Genomic DNA, 17908 nt, shown 5'->3' with positions numbered 1-17908 from the left:
CTGTCATCCCTCGGCTTAGTCACTGCCCCCTGCCCCTCCCACCCCCTCCTCTCCTGACATGCTTCCCCTGGATTGATCTACGTGATCACTTCTAGTTTTTCCCTACACGCTACTGAGTCCTCCAAGCAGACTTTCACCCTAACCCTTTACTGCCGTTGCTCACCAATCACCATTCCCATTCTCCTAAATAATAACTGCTGCATACTGAGGAGTCTGCAGCCGCAGGTGCTATGCCATCTACCTTAAAATGACCTTGTGAGATAGGTACTGTTAAGCCAGGTTACAGACAAGGCAATGGAGGCTCACAGTAAGCATCTGGGTTCAAGTTCTCAACAGTCCAAGTCTAAAGCCAGGGCTTCTCCTCCCGGCCTCAGCCTTCACTATGTGCCTGGCATAGGTAGACCTCAGCCCTCCCCTTCCTCCAGCACCCGCTTTCTGCCTCCACCCAAGCATGTCCCGAGCTTCTTCCTTCATCGCCCTCGCCTCACTCCTCCACTCTCCACTGGCTTCAGCCAAGACTCTGTGCAGATGGTCCCCAAGCCCATCCCTCTGGCTCCAATCCCCGTCCCAGATTTGAGGTTTATGTTTCTTTTTTTTTTTTTTTTTGAGAGGGAGTCTCGCTGTCGCCGAGGCTGGAGTGCAGTAGCGCGATCTTGGTTCACTGCAGGCTCCGCCCCCTGGGGTTCACGCCATTCTCCTGCCTTAGCCTCCCGAGTAGCTGGGACTACAGGCGCCCGCCACCTCACCCGGCTAATTTTTTGTATTTTTAGTAGAGACGGGGTTTCACCGTGTTAGCCAGGATGGTCTCGATCTCCTGACCTCGTGATCCGCCCTCCTCAGCCTCCCAAAGTTCTGGGATTACAGGTGTGAGCCACTGCACCCGGCCTGAGGTTTATGTTTCTAAATCCAGGAGGTCTCAGCTCCTTGGCTGCTCAACTTCTGGGCTCTTCCAATACAATGTTGCTATTTTATTTTTATTTTTATTTTTTGAGTCAAAGTCTCACTCTGTAGCCTAGGCTGGAGTACAGTGGGGCAATCTTGGCTCACTGCAACCTCTGCCTGGCAGGTTCAAGTGATTCTCCTGCCTCAGCCTCCAGAGTAGCTGGGACTACAGGCGCACGCCAACATGACCAGCTAATTTTTGTATTTTTAGTAGAGACGGGGTTTCAACATGTTGGCCAGGCTGGTCTTGAACTCCTGACCTCAGGTGATCCACAAGCCTCAGCCTCCCAAAGTGCTGGGATTACGTGCCCGGCCCCAATACAATGTTTCTAAACCCAGACCCTTCGTCTTCTCCTCAGACCAGTCTCCATCTTGCAGCTTTTCCAAGAAGCTTCTTCCTTGACTTCTGACAAGGATGCTGGAATTCTCAGGCATCTTGAGCTTTTCTACAAGCCTGGTCCTTCCACAAAAGCATCATTCTTCCTATTTCTCTCAAAACAGTGGCTTCCTTCCTCACCCCCTCTGCTCACAACTGATCTACTGTCATAGAACTTGCAAGGCCCCGGGGTGACCTCCAGCTCTGAATCCTCACATCTCCTGTACAAGTCCTGGAACTGACCTTCTTGGAGGTGGGCCAAAGGAACCCACTCCTCAGTGCTGGCCTCCCAACATAACCCCAGCTCCCCAACTTGGGCGCCACACCCACCAAATCCCTCTACGGAAACAGCCATCTGCCCTGGACTGGCCTCCAGCTAGTCTGTGAATTCGCTTCTCCTGAGACCACTGGCTTCACCATCCACGGCAGGCCAGGGCTTCTTAAGTCTGATAGCTTCAGCTCAAAGGGAGAGCTGGAACTCACTCACTCACTCACCTCCTCCGCAAACATGTATTGGGTTAATCAGAGGGTTAACTGTGGGATTCTGTAGGCGCCTGTAGAAACAGAATCCCAGGCCGGGCGCGGTGGCTCACGCCTGTAATCCCAGCATTTTGGGAGGCCAAGGCGGGCGGATCATGAGGTCGGGAGATCAAGACCATCCTGGCTAACGCGGTGAAACCCCGTCTCTACTAAAAATACAAAAAATTAGCCGGGCACGGTGGCGGGCGCCTGTAGACCCAGCTACTCAGGAGGCTGAGGCAGGAGAATGGCTCGAACCCGGGAGGTGGAGCTTGCACTGAGCCGAGATCAGGCCACTGTGAGAGGTGACAGCGTGCTGGCAGTCCTCGCAGCCCTCGCTCGCTCTCGGCGCCTCCTCTGCCTGGGCTCCCACTTTGGCGGCAGTTGAGGAGCCCTTCAGCCCGCCGCTGCACTGTGGGAGCCCCTTTCTGGGCTGGCCAAGGCCAGAGCCTGCTCCCTCAGCTTGCGGGGAGGTGTGGAGGGAGAGTCGCAGGTGGGAACAGAAGTTGCGCGCGGTGCTTGCGGGCCAGCACGAGTTCCGGGTGGGCATGGGCTCGGCAGGCAGTGAGGGGCTTAGCACCTGGGCCAGCAGCTGCTGTGCTCAATTTCTTGCCGAGCCTTAGCTGCCTTCCCGCAGGGCAGGGCTCAGGACCTGCAGCCCGCCACGCCTGAGCCTCCCCGCGCCCATCGACCACCCAAGGGCTGAGGAGTGCGGGTGCACGGGGCAGGACTGGCAGGCAGCTCCACCTGCGGCCCCGGTAGGGGATCCACTGGGTGAAGCCAGCTGGGCTCCTGAGTCTGGTGGGGACTTGGAGAACCTTTATGTCTAGCTAAGGGATTGTAAATACACCAATAGGCAGTCTGTATCTAGCTCAAGGTTTGTAAACACACCAATCAGCACCCTGCGTCTAGCTCAGGGTTTGTGAATGCACCAGTCGACACTCTGTATCTAGCTACTTTGGTGGGGGCTTACAGAACCTTTGTGTTGACACTCTGTATCTAGCTAATCTAGTGGGGACTTGGAGAACTTTTGTGTCTAGCTCAGGGATTGTAAACGCACCAATCAGCACCCTGTCAAAACGGACCAATCAGCTCTCTGTAAAACAGACCAATCGGCTCTCTGTAAAATGGACCAATCAGCAGGATGTGGGTGGGGCCAGATAAGGCAATAAAAGCAGGCTGCCCAAGCCGGCAGTGGCAGCCGTTTGGGTTATTCTTCCGTGAGGTGGGAGATTTGGTGTTTTGCTCTTTGCAATGGCTTTTGCTGCTGCTCACTCTCTGGGTTCAGACTGCCGTCGTGAGCTGTAAGATTCACCGCGAAGGTCCGCAGCTTCACTCCTGAAGCCCTCAAGACCGTGAACCCACCAGGAGGAACGAACAACTCCAGAAGCACCGCCTTAAGAGCTGTAACACTTACCGCGAAGGTCTGTAGCTTCACTCCTGAGCCGCCGAGACCACGAACCCACTAGAAAGAACAAACTCGGAACACATCCGAACACGAGAAAGAACAAACTCCAGACACGCTGCCTTTAAGAACTGTAACACTCACCGCGAGGGTCCGCGGCTTCATTCTTGAAGTGAGACCAAGGACCCACCAATTCCGGACACAACTGCACTCCAGCCTGGGCGACAGAGCCAGACTCCATCTCAAAAAAAAAAAAAAAACGGAAACGGAATCCCACTCAGCTTTAGCAGGTCGGAGGTGGTGTGAGGCCCAGTTTTCTACTTTTCTGATGGGAAAGAGAAGGAAGTGCACAAGCAGAGCGGGAGGCGGGGGTCCTGCCAGGCCCAACCGCAGTGAGGGAGTAGCTGGAGAGAGAAGAGAATTGCGGCGGGGCGGGGGGGAGTTTTTTGTTTGTTGTTTTACGTGTGTGCGTGTTTCAGAAGTGAAGACCAGAATTATAGTGCTTATCTAAAGACAGATTTGAATCCGGGGTGTAGAAAAAAACAGCGGTGTTACAAATGAAAACAAAACGGGTCTTGCCTGAGAAGCCCCAGGAGGAGAGAACACCTGTTAAAGGAAGCATGGACACTAATGAGCCTTATATTTCTATTCTTTTTTTTTTTTTCTCTGAGACAGTGTCGGTCTGTCGCTCAGGCTGGAGTGCAGTGGTGCGATCTCAGCTCACTGCAACCTCCGCCTCCCCGGTTCAAGCAATTCTCCTGCCTCAGTCTCCCAAGTATCTGGGATTACAGGCGCACGCCACCACGCCCGCCTAATTTTTGTATTTTTAGTAGAAACAGGGTTTCACCATGTTGGCCAGGCTGGTCTCAAACTTCTGACCTCAGATGATCTGCTCTCCTTGGCCTCCCAAAGTGCTCTATTCTATTATCTCTCCTATCTCTCTCTTTAAAAAAAAAAAAAAAAAAAGAGACAGGGTCTCACTCTGTCACCCACGTTGGAGTGCAGCAGCGCCATCATAGCTGACTGCAGCCTTGAACTCCTGGGCTCAAGCGATCTTCCCACCTCAGCCTCCCAAGTAGCTGGGAGTACAGCCACCGCTCCTGGCCTTAGTCTTCTATTGTCTTTCCTTTTCCTTTTGGTCTGATAGGTGCCTCACCTTTTTTCTTTATCTAGATTAGTGGCTCATTCATACTCAATAGTAAATGACTGTACTTTTTAAACTGCTATAATATTTTGAGGGGCAGGTTAGAGGAGTCATAAGCCTTAGCCCTAAAGAGCTTGTGTTACTTCAAGCGTCAGTCACATAGGGGAGGGGACAGAGGATGGTCTCAAGTGTTCTGAAATTACTCTAATGTACATAGAGGGGCCAACCAGAAGAGGGAAGCTAGTGTCTCAGGAGTTTCGGAGCCTCTGATAAGGGGAGAGCATGTGACAACAGTGAAAATCCATTTAATGCCAAGGGGGTGGGGGGATTTAGAATTACTTGCCTGAGAAGCAACATCATCTCAGGTGGCAGCCAAGCCTTCATCCTGGAAGCAGAGAAGAGCCGCTTCCTCCCTAGTGATGCAGGGCTGGGGGCAGGCTGTGCTGGCCTCTCCCCTAGGCACAGGCTGAGCCCTGCAGCCCCTCCCATGGGAGGAGCTGGCTATTTCCCTCCACCCCAGTGCTTTCAGGGACTCAGCCAGGCCCAGGCTCCTTCCCCTTCTCAACTTCCAGCTGTGCCATAGGTCTGAGCTCCTGCCACAGTGGCCTTATTTCCCTTCTCACGCCCAACAGGTGCCCCAGGGCTGTGACCCACAGGTCAATTTATAGAGAATCGTGCACTGCAAATTGTTTTTTCTGTGTCCAGGAGATTCAAGAGTCATCTCAAATATGATTTGAATGGGAGTTTCTTTGAATTCATTATTGGTAACTGGCTAATTGATAAAATGCCCCCTGGACATGAAGACAAGACAGGACTCGCCCCTGGTCAGAGTCTTACAGAGATTTTTTTTTTTTTTCTTTTTTTGAGATGGAGTCTTGCTCTGTTGCCAGGCTGGAGTGCAGTGGCGGGATCTCAGCTTACTGCATCCTCCACCTCCCGTGTTCAAGCAATTCTTGTCCCTCAACCTCCCAAGTAGCTGGGATTACAGGCACCCGTCACCACACCCAGCTAATTTTTTGTTTTGTATTTTCAGTAGAGACGAGGTTTCACTATGTTGGCCAGGCTAGTCTCAATCTTCTGACCTCGTGATCTGCCCGCCTTGGCCTCCCAAAGTGCTGGGATTACAGGTGTGAGCCACCGCGCCTGGCCTTACAGAGGTTTTCTTCATGACTTGTTTCCTTTTCTTCATTTCATGCTCCAGTTTCATTATTTTAGTGAATTTGAGTTCAGAGTAGCCCAAAACCACAAAATGAAGAATATTCTACTTCAATTACACTTACCCATTGTTCTGTGGGGTCTGGGGTGCATGGATAAAGGTATTACCTGGCTTCATAATGATGGCAAGAGGGGAAAGGGAGGCAGATTTCAACTGGTCTAGGTTCATGTGTGTATACACACACACGCACACAAGCACATAAGCCTTATTAAGATGCACTCTGGAATAATACGAAGGTATAGGGAGAACAGGCATATTTACAGACTGTAAGTGGAATGTAATCTAACATTTTCTATACCAAAACCCTTAAAAATATGAGTACCCAACAATTCTGTCATCAGGTTCCCCTTAAGGAAATAATTAGACAAGGATACCAAGATAGATGTTCAAAAATGTTTGTTCCAGATTGTTTATAATAGCAAAAAAAAGGCAAACAACTTGGAAGCCCAGAAATAATCTGAGTTCTTAATTGCAAGCAACAGAAATCATTGCTGACTGAGGTAGACAGGAAAGGGATTTATTAAAAGGACAGGATATGGCTTTAGGTGGTGTAGCCAGGAATGGCGGGTGCCTGAAAGGCTGGGCAGGACTGGGGCAGTGGACTCACTTCTACAGTGTGCACTTCCAACCCTACAGGCGCCAAACACTGCTCATCACCACCAGCCCCACAGCCACCAGCTGCTCAGGGATGCACCATCTTGCTGAAGCCTCTGCCAGACTGGGTTCCTCCAGGGCCTCTGGTTTTGCACCCCCAGCTCCTAGTTCCAAGCCTGGCGTGGGTGCATGTGATGGGCAGGGACTGGATCCCATGCCTGTTAAGCTAGTGACGAGAGTCAGGAAAACTGACCTGGGGCTTTCAGCTCCTACAGTGGGAGGCTTCCACCAGAAGGGAATTGGGATGCTGAGAAGCCAAAAAGACTGACAAATGTGCACTAGATTAAGAAATAAGAAAAAGAAATTATACTACCTGAATACAGGTGAGATATTGTAAGGGAGCAGAATCTAAATCTACAAACTTGGTTTTTCTATCAATACGTGATTTTTATTCCAAGTGCTCATTCAGCTGGAGTGGGAGTAATTATGGCAAATTAATCTCAGGGAGTTGTGATTCTTCTGTGGGGTGTATCTAAATTTTTGGGTCTTACACAGTGCAACAGCAAGCATCCTCTGCTGTAAATTGGCTCATTGTGATGAGTCCCACCCTGACAGTTGGACTTGGGCTGGGGAAAGGCACAGGGCACCCTTGCTTTAGTATCCACATGAGCTGTGCTGCACGCTCCTCACTCCTGTTCTCGTTCTCCTCCACCCATACCTAGAAGCCTTTATCTGGTGCCAAGCATGAGGACTTGCTCAGACTCATATTCTGCCAAATCTATTGATTATGCTTGAGTTCTTTCTGCTCTTCCCAGGGGCGCAGCTAGACCGTGCCCAGCCATATTAATCTCTTATGGGACAGTGAATAGAGAATGCCCTGGTTGACCGACCTGGGAAAGAACCGAGAAATTGGAGCAGACGTTTCAAAATAATATCCCTTGGCTGGGCATGGTGGCTCACGCCTGTAATCCCAGAACTTTGGGAGGCCAAGGCAGGTGGATCATGAGGTCAGGAGTTCAAGAATAGCATGGCCAACATAGTGAAACCCCATCTCTACTAAAAATACAAAAATTAGCTGGGTGTGGTGACTCGTGCCTGTAGTCCCAGCTACTCGGGGAGGCTGAGACAGGAGAATCGCTTGAACCCGGGAGGCGGAGGTTGCAGTGAGCCGAGATTGTGCCACTGTACTCCAGACTGGTGACAGAGCGAGACTCTGTCTCAAAAAATATATGATAATAATATCCCTTGACTATACCTGTTGCCAATTTTTTTTTCAGAAAGGTAAAATCATGACTCATACTAATACAGAATGAACACATCTTAAAGACTTTATTTAACTCGTTAATTACTGAGAGAACCAGTAAGATATAAAAACTGTTTCCAAGGAGAATCCAAAAAACAAACACATATGTAGATGACCAGGAATGCGGAAATGAATTACTAAGAGATGGCCTCTTTCACTGAATGAAGTGAATTGCATCTTTAATGGAAAATGTATTTACATATTTATAAGCTGGAATAATTTGCAGTCACAGGCAGTGAAAGGTGCAGACCATATAGAATCAGATAACCCGGTAAAGTCTCTAAGCCTTGCTTTCCACAGAAAAGGTATGTATTCGTTTCCCAGGTCTGAGAATCACAACACAGAATGGGTTGGTTGTTTAGTATTTTTTGTAGAGACAGGGTCTCACTATGTTGCCTAGGTTGGTCTGAAACTCCTGGGCTCAAGACATCCTCCTACCTCAGCCTCCTAAAGTGCTGGGATTATAGGCATGAGCCACCTCACCTGGACTGGGTGTTTAAAACAACAGAAATTTGTCTCAAAATTTTGGAGGCTAGAAGTGCAAAATCAAGGTGTTGGCAGGGCCTGGCTCGCTCTAGGCTCCAGGGAAGCCTCCTTCCTTGCCTCTTCTGGCTCCTGCTGGTTTCTGGCAATCCTTGGCTTTCACTGGCTTGTAGATGCATCACTGCAATCTCTGCCTCCATAGACATGGCATTCTCCTCATGTCCGGATTTCCCACTTACTAGGACATCGGTCATATTGGATAAAGGCTCATTCTAATGACCTCATCTTAACTTGATTAAATCTGCAAAGACCCTATTTCCAAATAAGGTCATATTCACAGTACTGAGGGTTAGGACTTCAATATATGTCACTTTGGGGAGTGACACAATTTAACCCATAAGAGTGTTAAAGAGGCTGGGCATGGTGGCTCACGCCTGTAATCCCAGCACTTTGGGAGACCAAGGCAGGTGGATCACGAGGTCAGGAGATTGAGACCATCCTGGCCAACATGGTGAAACCCTGTCTCTACTGAAAATACAAAAAAATTAGCTGGGTGTGGTGGTGTGTACCTGTAATCTCAGCTACTCGGGAGGCTGAGGGACAAGAATCGCTTGAACCCAGGATGCAGAGGTTGCAGTGAGCTGAGATCATGCCACTGCACTCCAGCTGGGCAACAGAGCGAGACTCTGTCAAAAAAAAAAAAAAAGTGTTAAAAACTGAAGACAAATTAAATTGAATAGCATTTAACTGAGCAAAGAGTGATTCACTAATCATGAGCCTCCCCAAACAAGAATAGGTTCAGAGACTCTCCAGGGCTGCCATATTTATGGACCAAAAACAGAAAGTGATGTACGGAAAATGAAAGTGAGGCACAGAAACAGCCGATTGGTTACAGCTCAACGTTTGCCTTATTTGAGCATGGTTTGAATAGTTGGCCACCTGTGATTGGCTGAAACTCTGTGATTGGCACACGAGTAGGTTACAGTCTCTTTACACATCCAGTTTGGCTGGAGTTTACTATCTATGGAGAAACCCTTAGGCCAAACTTAAAATATGTAAGGAGGGAGCTTTAGGGTTAACTTAATGTAATAATAGATACCCAGTAATCTTTTTGTCCAGTAAAAAATTTTCTACAATTTTCCCGACTTCCCTTGCCCTCTTTTTGATCATAATAATCTCCAAGATTTTTCTTGATGGCAATACACAAAACACCAGTCTCACTAGATATGTGCTAATTATTTACATGGGTGCAACAAGAGTGTTAATTAATCACATAAGCCTCTTTCAGTTTGCTTTGCAAATCCAGAGCCATATAGTATTAGCATCTAAGGCCAGAAAATTAACTTCTGTCTTTAAGTTTTCATTGGGAATCAAAGACTGAATTAATTAATTAATTTGTTGATTTATTAGGTCTTGCTCTGTCTTCCAGGCTGGAGTGAAGTGGCGTGATCACGGCTTACTGCAGTCTTAACCTCCCAGGCTCAAGCAACGCTCCCACCTCAGCCTCCCAAGTAGCTGGGACTACAGGCAGTCACCTCCACACCTGGCTAATTTTTGTATATTTTGTCGAGACAGGGTCTCACTATGTTGCCTAAGCTGGTCCCAAACTCCTAGGTTCAAACAATCCTCCTGCCTTGGCCACCCAAAGTGCTAGGATTATAGGCATTGAGCCACCATGCCTGGATGACCTTTTAAAAAATCTATATTCCTTGTTTCCCTGAAATTAGAAAAGCCTCCCCAAAATGTTCTACTACATTTCATCAATAGTACATATAACTTTGAATGAATCCCTTTCTACTTAAGGTTCCAAAGTTTGTTAAGCCTCCTGGTCAGACCTTAGGTGACCTTCCATACCACCAACAAGGCTGAGACCCTACATAAGGCATAAGGCAGGTAGTTAGTTTTCCTGGGAGAGTTTTGTGAGCATTGCCTTCTGAAGTCTCAAAGTTGTCTAAGGGGTCTCAGCTGTCTGTGCTCAAGAGTCTATTCTTTGAAATAGCAATAGGAGCCAGGTGTGGTGGCTCATGCCTACAATCCGAGCACTTTGGGGGGCCGAAGTGGGTGGATCACTTGAGGTCAGGAGTTTGAGACCAGCCTGGTCAACATGGTGAAACCCTGTCTCTACTAAAAAATAAAAAATTAGCCAGGTTTGGTGGTGAGTGCCTGTAGTCCCAGTTAACTTGGGAGGCTGAGGTAGGAGAATGGCGTGAACCCAGGAGGTGGCGCTTGCAGTGAGTTGAGATCACACCACTGCACTCCAGCCTGGGCAACAGAGTGAGACTCTGTCTCAAAAAAAATAAAAATAAAAATAAATGAAGTAGCAGTAGGTTAAAACACCTGGTACAGTTCTTTTCCACAGACTTTGAGTCTCTCCTTTGTTAGAGACATGGACTCTGGCCTATAGCTTATGGCTGACCCTTCAGATAATCATCAAAACAAAAGAAAACCTATTGGCAAATGGCAGATTCTTAATGGCTATGGAGAACTTACTACTTTACCAATAAAGTCAAGATGGAGGAGAGTAGAGTTCTCTATTGAAATATAGTACGTAACTGTTTCGCAAGAGTTTTTATCAGTGTTTCTTCCCTGAGGATAAAAGCATTTATTTTTCTGTTGGTTTATTTTAGCTACAGGGCCTGCTTCTGTCACCCAGGCTGGAGTGCAGTGGCATGATCATGGATCACTGTAGCCTCAAGCTCCTGGGCTCAAGCCATCCTCAACCTCAGTCTCTTGAGTAGCTGGGATGACAGGTGCGAGCGACTGTACCCAGCTGATAAAAGCATATTATAGATAATGAGGACATTGAAACATTTCCAGAAACTTCCCCATAAAGAATACCAGTTTCTGAAATATTTATACATTTCCCATGCAACTCAGAATAGTAACACATCAAACTTATTTTTAGCACCTCTCTTTTTATAGGCAGGAAACCAGACAAATTTTGTGACTTTCCAGGGTGTCCTCTGGGAAATCTCAAAGATAGTTTTAGGTGTAAAAGATATCTTTAGGCGGCCAGGCATGGTGGCTCATGCTTGTAATCCTAGCACTTTGGGAGGCCGAGGCGGGCGGATCACGAAGTCAGGAGATCGAGACCATCCTGGCTAACATGGTGAAACCCCATCTCCACTAAAAATACAAAAATTAGCCAGGCATGGTGGCAGGTGCCTGTAGTCCCAGCTACTCGGGAGGCTGAGGCCAGGGAATGGCGTAAACCCAGGAGGCGGAGCTTGCAATGACCCAAGATCATGCCACTACACTCTAGCCTGGGCGAAAGAGCGAGACCCTGTCTCAAAAAAAAAAAAAAAAAAAAAAAAGATACCTTTAGGCTAGGCATGGTGGCTCATGCCTGTAATCCTAGCACTTTGGGAGGCTGAGTGGGAAGGATCACTTGAGCCTGGGAGATTGAGGCTATAGTGAGCTGTGGTTGTACTACTGCACTCCAGCCTGGACAATAGAGCAAGACCATGTATCAAAAAAAAAAAAAAAAAAAGGTGGGGCCAGGTGCAGTGGCTCATGCCTGTAATCCCAGCACTTTGGGAGGCTGAGGCAGGTGGATCACTTGAGGTCAGGAGTTCAAGACCAGCCTGGCCAACATGGTGAAACCCTGTCTCTACTAAAAATGCAAAAAATTAGCTGGGTGTGGTGGCAGATGCCTGTAATCCCAGTTGCTTGGGAGGCTGAGGCAGGAGAATTGCTTGAACCTGGGAGGCAGAGGTTGCAGTAAGCCAAGATGACACCACTGTACTTCAGCCTGGGTGACAGAGTGAGACTCTGTCTCAAAAAAAAAAAAAAGTGGGCACAGTGCCTCATTTCATGCCTGTAATCCCAGCACTTTGGGAGACTTAGGCAGGCAGATTGCTCAAGCCCGGGAGTTTGAGACCAACCTGGACAACACAGCGAGGCCCCACGTCTACAAAATAAATGCAAAAATTAGCCAGGTGCGGTGATGGCATACCTGTAATCCCAGCTACTTAGGAGGCTGAGACGAGAGGATCACTTGAGCCCAGGAGGTCAAGGCTGCAGTGAGCCAAGATCACACCACCACTGCACTCCAGCCTGGGGGACAGAGAGAGACCCTGTCTCAAAAAAATAAATAAATAAATAAAGTATCCTGAAAAATTCTTCTTCCTCTTTTTTTTTTTTTTTTAATTTTTTGTCTGATTTCTGAAGGCAAAATATCAAGAGTTGTCAGAGGAGATTTGGGTACATGATTAAGATAGAATCATGAGTGACCGGGAAATGATACTTGGTTACCTCTTTAATCAAAATGCACAACAAAATACTTAAAAATAAATACAGAAGGCAACACAATCGTAAAAAAAGAAAATTGTAAAGAATTTTAGTGCTTTTGTGAGAAAACTTTGTTCTTTTTTTCTTATGTTTACATAATCAAGGACATAAGAAAGCCAAAATAGAGTGGGGGAAATTATACTGACAGAATCCCTTATATGCAGGCAGATTTCACAGAGATAAAGAATTACATTTTTTAGGCCAGGCATGGTGGCTCATGCCTGTAATCCTAGCACTTTGGAAGGTCAAGGCGGGTGGATTGTCTGAGCTCAGGAGTTCAGACCAGCCTGGGCAACATGGCGAAACCCCGTCTCTACTGAAAATACAAAAAAATTAGTCGAACTGTTGGTGCACGCTTGTAATCCCAGCTACTCAGGAGGCTGAGGCAGCGGAATCACTTGAAACAGGGAGGCAGAGGTTGCAGTGAGCTGTGATCGCACCACTGCACTCCAGCCTGGGCGACAGAGTGAGACTCTGTCTCCAAAAGAAAAATAAAATAATTACCTTTTTTTTATTGTATGTGAAGGCAATAATTAATACATCAAGTAAGCAAAACCAAGAAAACAAATGAATTTTGTCAAATTTTAAACATATTTCATATGCTAACATATATTCATATAACCTCTTTTCAGACAAATAAAAATCACTTTTATTTTCAGGCAAATAAGAATCACTTTCTGAATTTTGTCCTTTGTTATGGTCTTTTATATTCTGGAACAAACTGACACTTTAAGACACAAGTTCTCTGAGTGTGGTCTGGGGACCCCCAAGAAGTCTGCAAGACCCTTTCAGGGGGGTTTTCAGTTTTGAAACCAAAACTATTTTCATAGTCACACTAAGACATGACTTCTCCCTTCTCATTTTCTCATGAGCATAGAATGAGGCTACAATGACATGTGAAATGGCAAGAGATTGAGGACAGAAGCAGCTATGGGAACCCAGCTGTCTTCTGTTCAGCTAGACATTAAGGAGATTTGCAAACAGACAATAATGCCGCTTTTCTCATTTTTTTGGAAAATATTTTTCATAAAAATATGTTAACATGCAACGATTCCATCATTGCTTACTTCAGATGGATTTTTTAAAAATTCTATTTTAGTTTTCTGTGTGGGGATGATGCTGGTGATTATGATTATCATTATTATAGAGACAGGATCTCCCTTATGTTGCCAAGGCTGGTCTTGAACTCCTTGGCTCAAGTGATATTCCTGCCTCGGCCTCCCAAAGTGCTGAGATTACAGGCATGAGCCTGGTGCCCAGCCTCTGTGGGGATTATTAACAGATATAACTCATATAAGCAAAATCTCTTTGGTGTCCTCTATAATTTTTTTTATGTGTGTAAAGAGTCCTGAGACCAAAAAGTTTGGGAATTGCTGCTTTAGGAAAAACTACTCTTTTTCCTTTTTAAAAAATTTTATTTATTTATTTATTTATTTATTGGAGACAGAGTCTTGCTCTGTCACCCAGGCTGGAGTGCAGTGGGGTGATCTCAGCTCACTGCAACCTCCACCTCCAGGGTTCAAGCCATTCTCCTGCCTCAGCCTCCTGAATTGCTGGGATTACAGGCACGTACCACCATGCCCAGCTAATTTTTGTATTTTTAGTAGAGACAGAGTTTCACCACGTTGGTCAGGCTCATTCCAAACTCCTGACCTCGTGATCCGCCCTCCTCGGCCTCCTGAAGTGCTGGGATTACAGGCGTGAGCCACCGCGCCAGGCCTCTTTTTCCTTTAAAAACAAGCACATTCACAGTTGTATTTCTCTTTTGCTACTGCTCCTAGAATAGTCTCAACCGTGCATAATAATTATAACTTTTAACCAAAGTAATGAACTTCTATTTCACGAGGAAAATTAAGGGCTAGATAATTAAGAAATGTGTTATACAGAAGTATTTTTGCAGACAAACAAAATTCTGACAACATATAACACAACTTTCTATAGCCAGACATATCCCTTTTACACCTTGGTGTAGCAAAAATGAACACCTTCATTACAACACCCCAAAGATATAGCGCCTCTCTAACATACAAAATATATTAAACCTCCTGGGGGACAGAGAGAGACCTTATATAAAAAAAAATCCTGAAAAATCTTTTTTTATTTATTTATTTTTATTTTGTCTCTAATTTTGTGTGCCACCATGCCCAGCTAATTTTTTTGTATTTTTAGTAAAGATAGGGTTTCACCATGTTGGCCAGGCTGGTCTCGAACTCCTGACCTCAGGTGATCCGCCCACCTCAGTCTTCCAAAGTGCTGGGATTACAGACGTGAGCCACTGCGCCCAGCCCAAAAAGGCATTTTAAGCAAAAATTCTGATACTTAAAAACTGAAAATATGAGCCCAGGAGTTCGAGGCTGCAATGAGCCAATACTGCACCTTTGTACTCCCACCTGGGCGACAGAGTGAGACCTTGTTGGTAAGAAAAAAAAAAAAAATAGAAAGAGGGCTTTTACTATGTTGATGAACTCATCTTAGAGTGCATGATTTATAAATACATAACCATACATACTTTTGCAGTGATGACCACTGGAAAAATGAGAATGTTAAAAAGCCAATCTAGACAGAGTCCTTCTCATTCCACCTGCCTCTTTATGTTGGTAATACCAGGAGTCTTAAGAGAGCTGCTGTGGTCTGTGTCACATTCATCCCAGCCTCCTTTCTAATCCTGCACCTGATGATGAAAATGTGATCAATCTTCTGGTTTACCTTTGATGCTTTTTCATTAATTCTCTTCTGGTAGTAAATTGTGGCAAGTCTTCCACTTCCATCCCATCAGCCATTCCCATCACCTTGTCTAAAAGGTCTTTATTGTAACTGCAGCCCAGGAAGAGGTGGTTGGCCCAGACCATGAAGAAGGGCATCAGCTGGTCCAGGCGGCCACCGCCATTGGGTGGGTTGCAGTAGTCGGGCAGGTGGCGCAGGATGAATTCCATGTGGGCCTTCCATTGCTTCTCGCTCTCTGAGTAGGAGCGGAACTGCTCCTCGAAGTCTGCCACCTGCCGCACCCCTGACACCAGCTCCTCCACCGCGGTGGCCACCTTGCCACCAACCGTGGTGCCCGCCGCCCTAATTTTTGTATTTTTAATAGAGACGAGGTTTCACCATGTTGCCCAGGCTGGTCTCAAACTCCTGACCTCAGGTGATCCACCCGTCTTGGCCTCCCAAAGTGCTAGGATTATAGGCGTGAACCACTGCGCCTGGCTGAAAGCCATTTTTAATATTTCATTTTTTTGTGAAAAAAAATTATGCTAAAAAGTTTGGAGAGATATATCCCAAAATATTTACTGTGATTCTTTCTGGATAGTGAAATTGTGGATGCTTTTTTTAAAATTCTTTTTTCCACAGCAAATGTGTCCTACTCCTATAATAAAAAGAAGTCAATAAAATGTAATTTTAAAAAGACAACATTTAAAGGCCGCTAACCTGAATTTTATTTACTGTGAGCAAATTTTGATGTACTAGCAAGCTGAGTTCTCCCAGGCATCTATCTGCCTGAAATAATACCTGGGGTTGTTCTTAAACCCAGGATTTTATGAGAACAACAAAGACTGAAGAGAATGATTAAACTCGTATCATGAAATGAAAATGAAATGTTTCCAGCAGCCAGGCCCTGGATCTTCAGGACTGCTCAGCAAATATTACTTTCCTTTCTTCTCTCCTTTCCTTCCGTTCAGCCTTTGACTAGGTCAAATGGCCTTTGAAGGTCAATGTCCCATGTCACATGTCCTTGTGGCTTCTCTTGACCACCGTCCCTCATGGACAGTCTACAAGCTGTTCTGGGTGTAGAGTCTGACCTACGTGCGCACCTGAGCCTCTCCAAGTGATCATCACCAAGTTGGGTGTTCGTTTTATTCCCCAGGACACCATCCTCCAAGCTAAAGGGATGGCGGGCACAGCTAAGGTCCTTGTAGGATTCTGGCCCCAGGAGCAATTCCTTCCTCATGCAGAATCTGCCCTCTGGGCAGGGATTAGGACTTATGTGGATTTAAGCACATTGTGGACACTGTAAACCACGGGGAACACTTGCTGGGGAATCCAGCATCAACTCTCGTATCTCACTGGCAAGCTGGTGAGAACCCTTCTCTTGTCATGGTGAAAACAGGTCCCATGGCTAGGCATGGTGGCTCATGCCTGTAATCCCAGCACTTTGGAAGGCCGAGGCAGGAGAATTACCTGAGGTTGGGAGTTCAAGACCAGCTTGGCTAACATGGTAAAATCTTGTCTCTATTAAAAATACAAAAATCAGCCAGGCGTGGTAACGCACGCCTGTAATCCCAGCTAGTACTCGGGAGGCTGAGGCAGGAGAATTGCCTGAACCCGGGAGGTGGAGGTTGCAGTGAGCCAAGATCGCACCATTGCACTCCAGTCTGGGCGAGACTCTATCTCAAAAAAAAAAACAAAAACAAAAAAAACAGGTCCTTCTTCTGTTTGGGTCTGCGGGGCAACGTTTAGGAACTCTGAAGCTAGAGTGTGTGGGTTCAAATCCTGTCCCGTGTTCACTTATCCCAGGCACATGGCTCATCCTCTCTGTCTGTGTCCTCTTGGTCAATGTTAAGTTAATATAGGAAGTGCGAAGAACGGAGCCCAATACACAGAAATCTGCACTCAGTGTTGGCTGTTCATGTTATTTGTACTGAGCACTGTCTCCACAGGAGCAGCGGGGGCAGTACTGAAGAGAGGGCACTCATTCTTTCCTCTGAAAACACTCCTTACAGTCAGCAACCTCATCCCAAATGGTGCTAGACAAAGCCCCAGCGTTTCTTTTTAGGTGAAGCCAGAGTTGGCACCAACCTCAGCCTGGTGGGCAGCTTCTGAGCAAGGGGAGACCTGTCCTTCTGCCCCAGGATGCCAGAGGGTGACCCAAGAACCGACTCCCTCCCCTTTGGCTGGAAGATTGGACATAGCTGAGTAAAACTGACCTTGGACTTCATGTTCTTCGGAGTAGAGGCTGAGATGAGGATCAGACCAGAAGACAGCCAGGAGCTGCCCCCAAAGTAGCTTCTAGATGGTCCAGGGAGGGAGCCTACAGTACTGTTTGTCCCATGTTTGGACAGTCAGTGAAGTGGAGAGCAGAGAGTGAAATGAAGGACAGGCACATCTGTTGAAGATGCGGGGCCCAGGGCCTGGCTACTAGCATGAGTATTCGGGTGGTCGCAGGGTAAGGGTATGGCTCCAGGAGGAGAGGTGTCCCTCCCCCAACCGAGATGCAGTCTCGCACTGTTGCCCAGGCTGGAGTGCGGTGGCACAATCTCGGCTCACTGCAACCTCTACCTCCCAGGTTCAAGTGATTTTCAGCTAATTTTTGTATTTTTAGTTTAGACGGGGTTTCACCATGTTGGCCAGACTAGTCTCAAACTCCTGACCTCAAGTGATCCACCCCCCTCAGCCTCCCAAAGTGCTGGGATTACAGGTGTGAGTCACCACACAGGAGGAGAGTTTGAAAGCCCAGCTGCCCGCTGACACTTGGAGGTTACTGTCCCAACTCCAGCTCTCAGACTGTGTCGACTCAGGGTGCCTCTCAGCCTAATATACCACGACACTTCCTCACACGGTCTATTTGACTTGAAACTTATATTTAGGAATTGCACTAAGGAAAATATTCTGCCACCAGAACTGTTCAAAACTTATTTGTTCTA

General features: G+C 46.9%; 1 protein-coding gene across 1 annotated transcript in view; it reads left to right on the top strand.

The window, feature by feature from the left end:
- The first annotated feature begins 3034 nt into the window (after window positions 1-3034).
- Window positions 3035-17908, top strand: part of DPYSL5 (dihydropyrimidinase like 5) — a 135316-nt gene continuing 120442 nt past the window's right edge. Inside the window, exon 1 of the mRNA XM_054476124.2 lies at window positions 3035-3542. The gene's annotated coding sequence lies outside the window, so the exon portion shown is untranslated. The remainder of the gene's footprint in view (window positions 3543-17908) is intronic.

Source organism: Pongo pygmaeus, chromosome 12, assembly GCF_028885625.2.
Source record: "Pongo pygmaeus isolate AG05252 chromosome 12, NHGRI_mPonPyg2-v2.0_pri, whole genome shotgun sequence".
In the NCBI taxonomy this organism is placed as follows: domain Eukaryota; kingdom Metazoa; phylum Chordata; class Mammalia; order Primates; family Hominidae; genus Pongo; species Pongo pygmaeus.
This window is presented reverse-complemented; position numbering and strand designations above follow the sequence as displayed.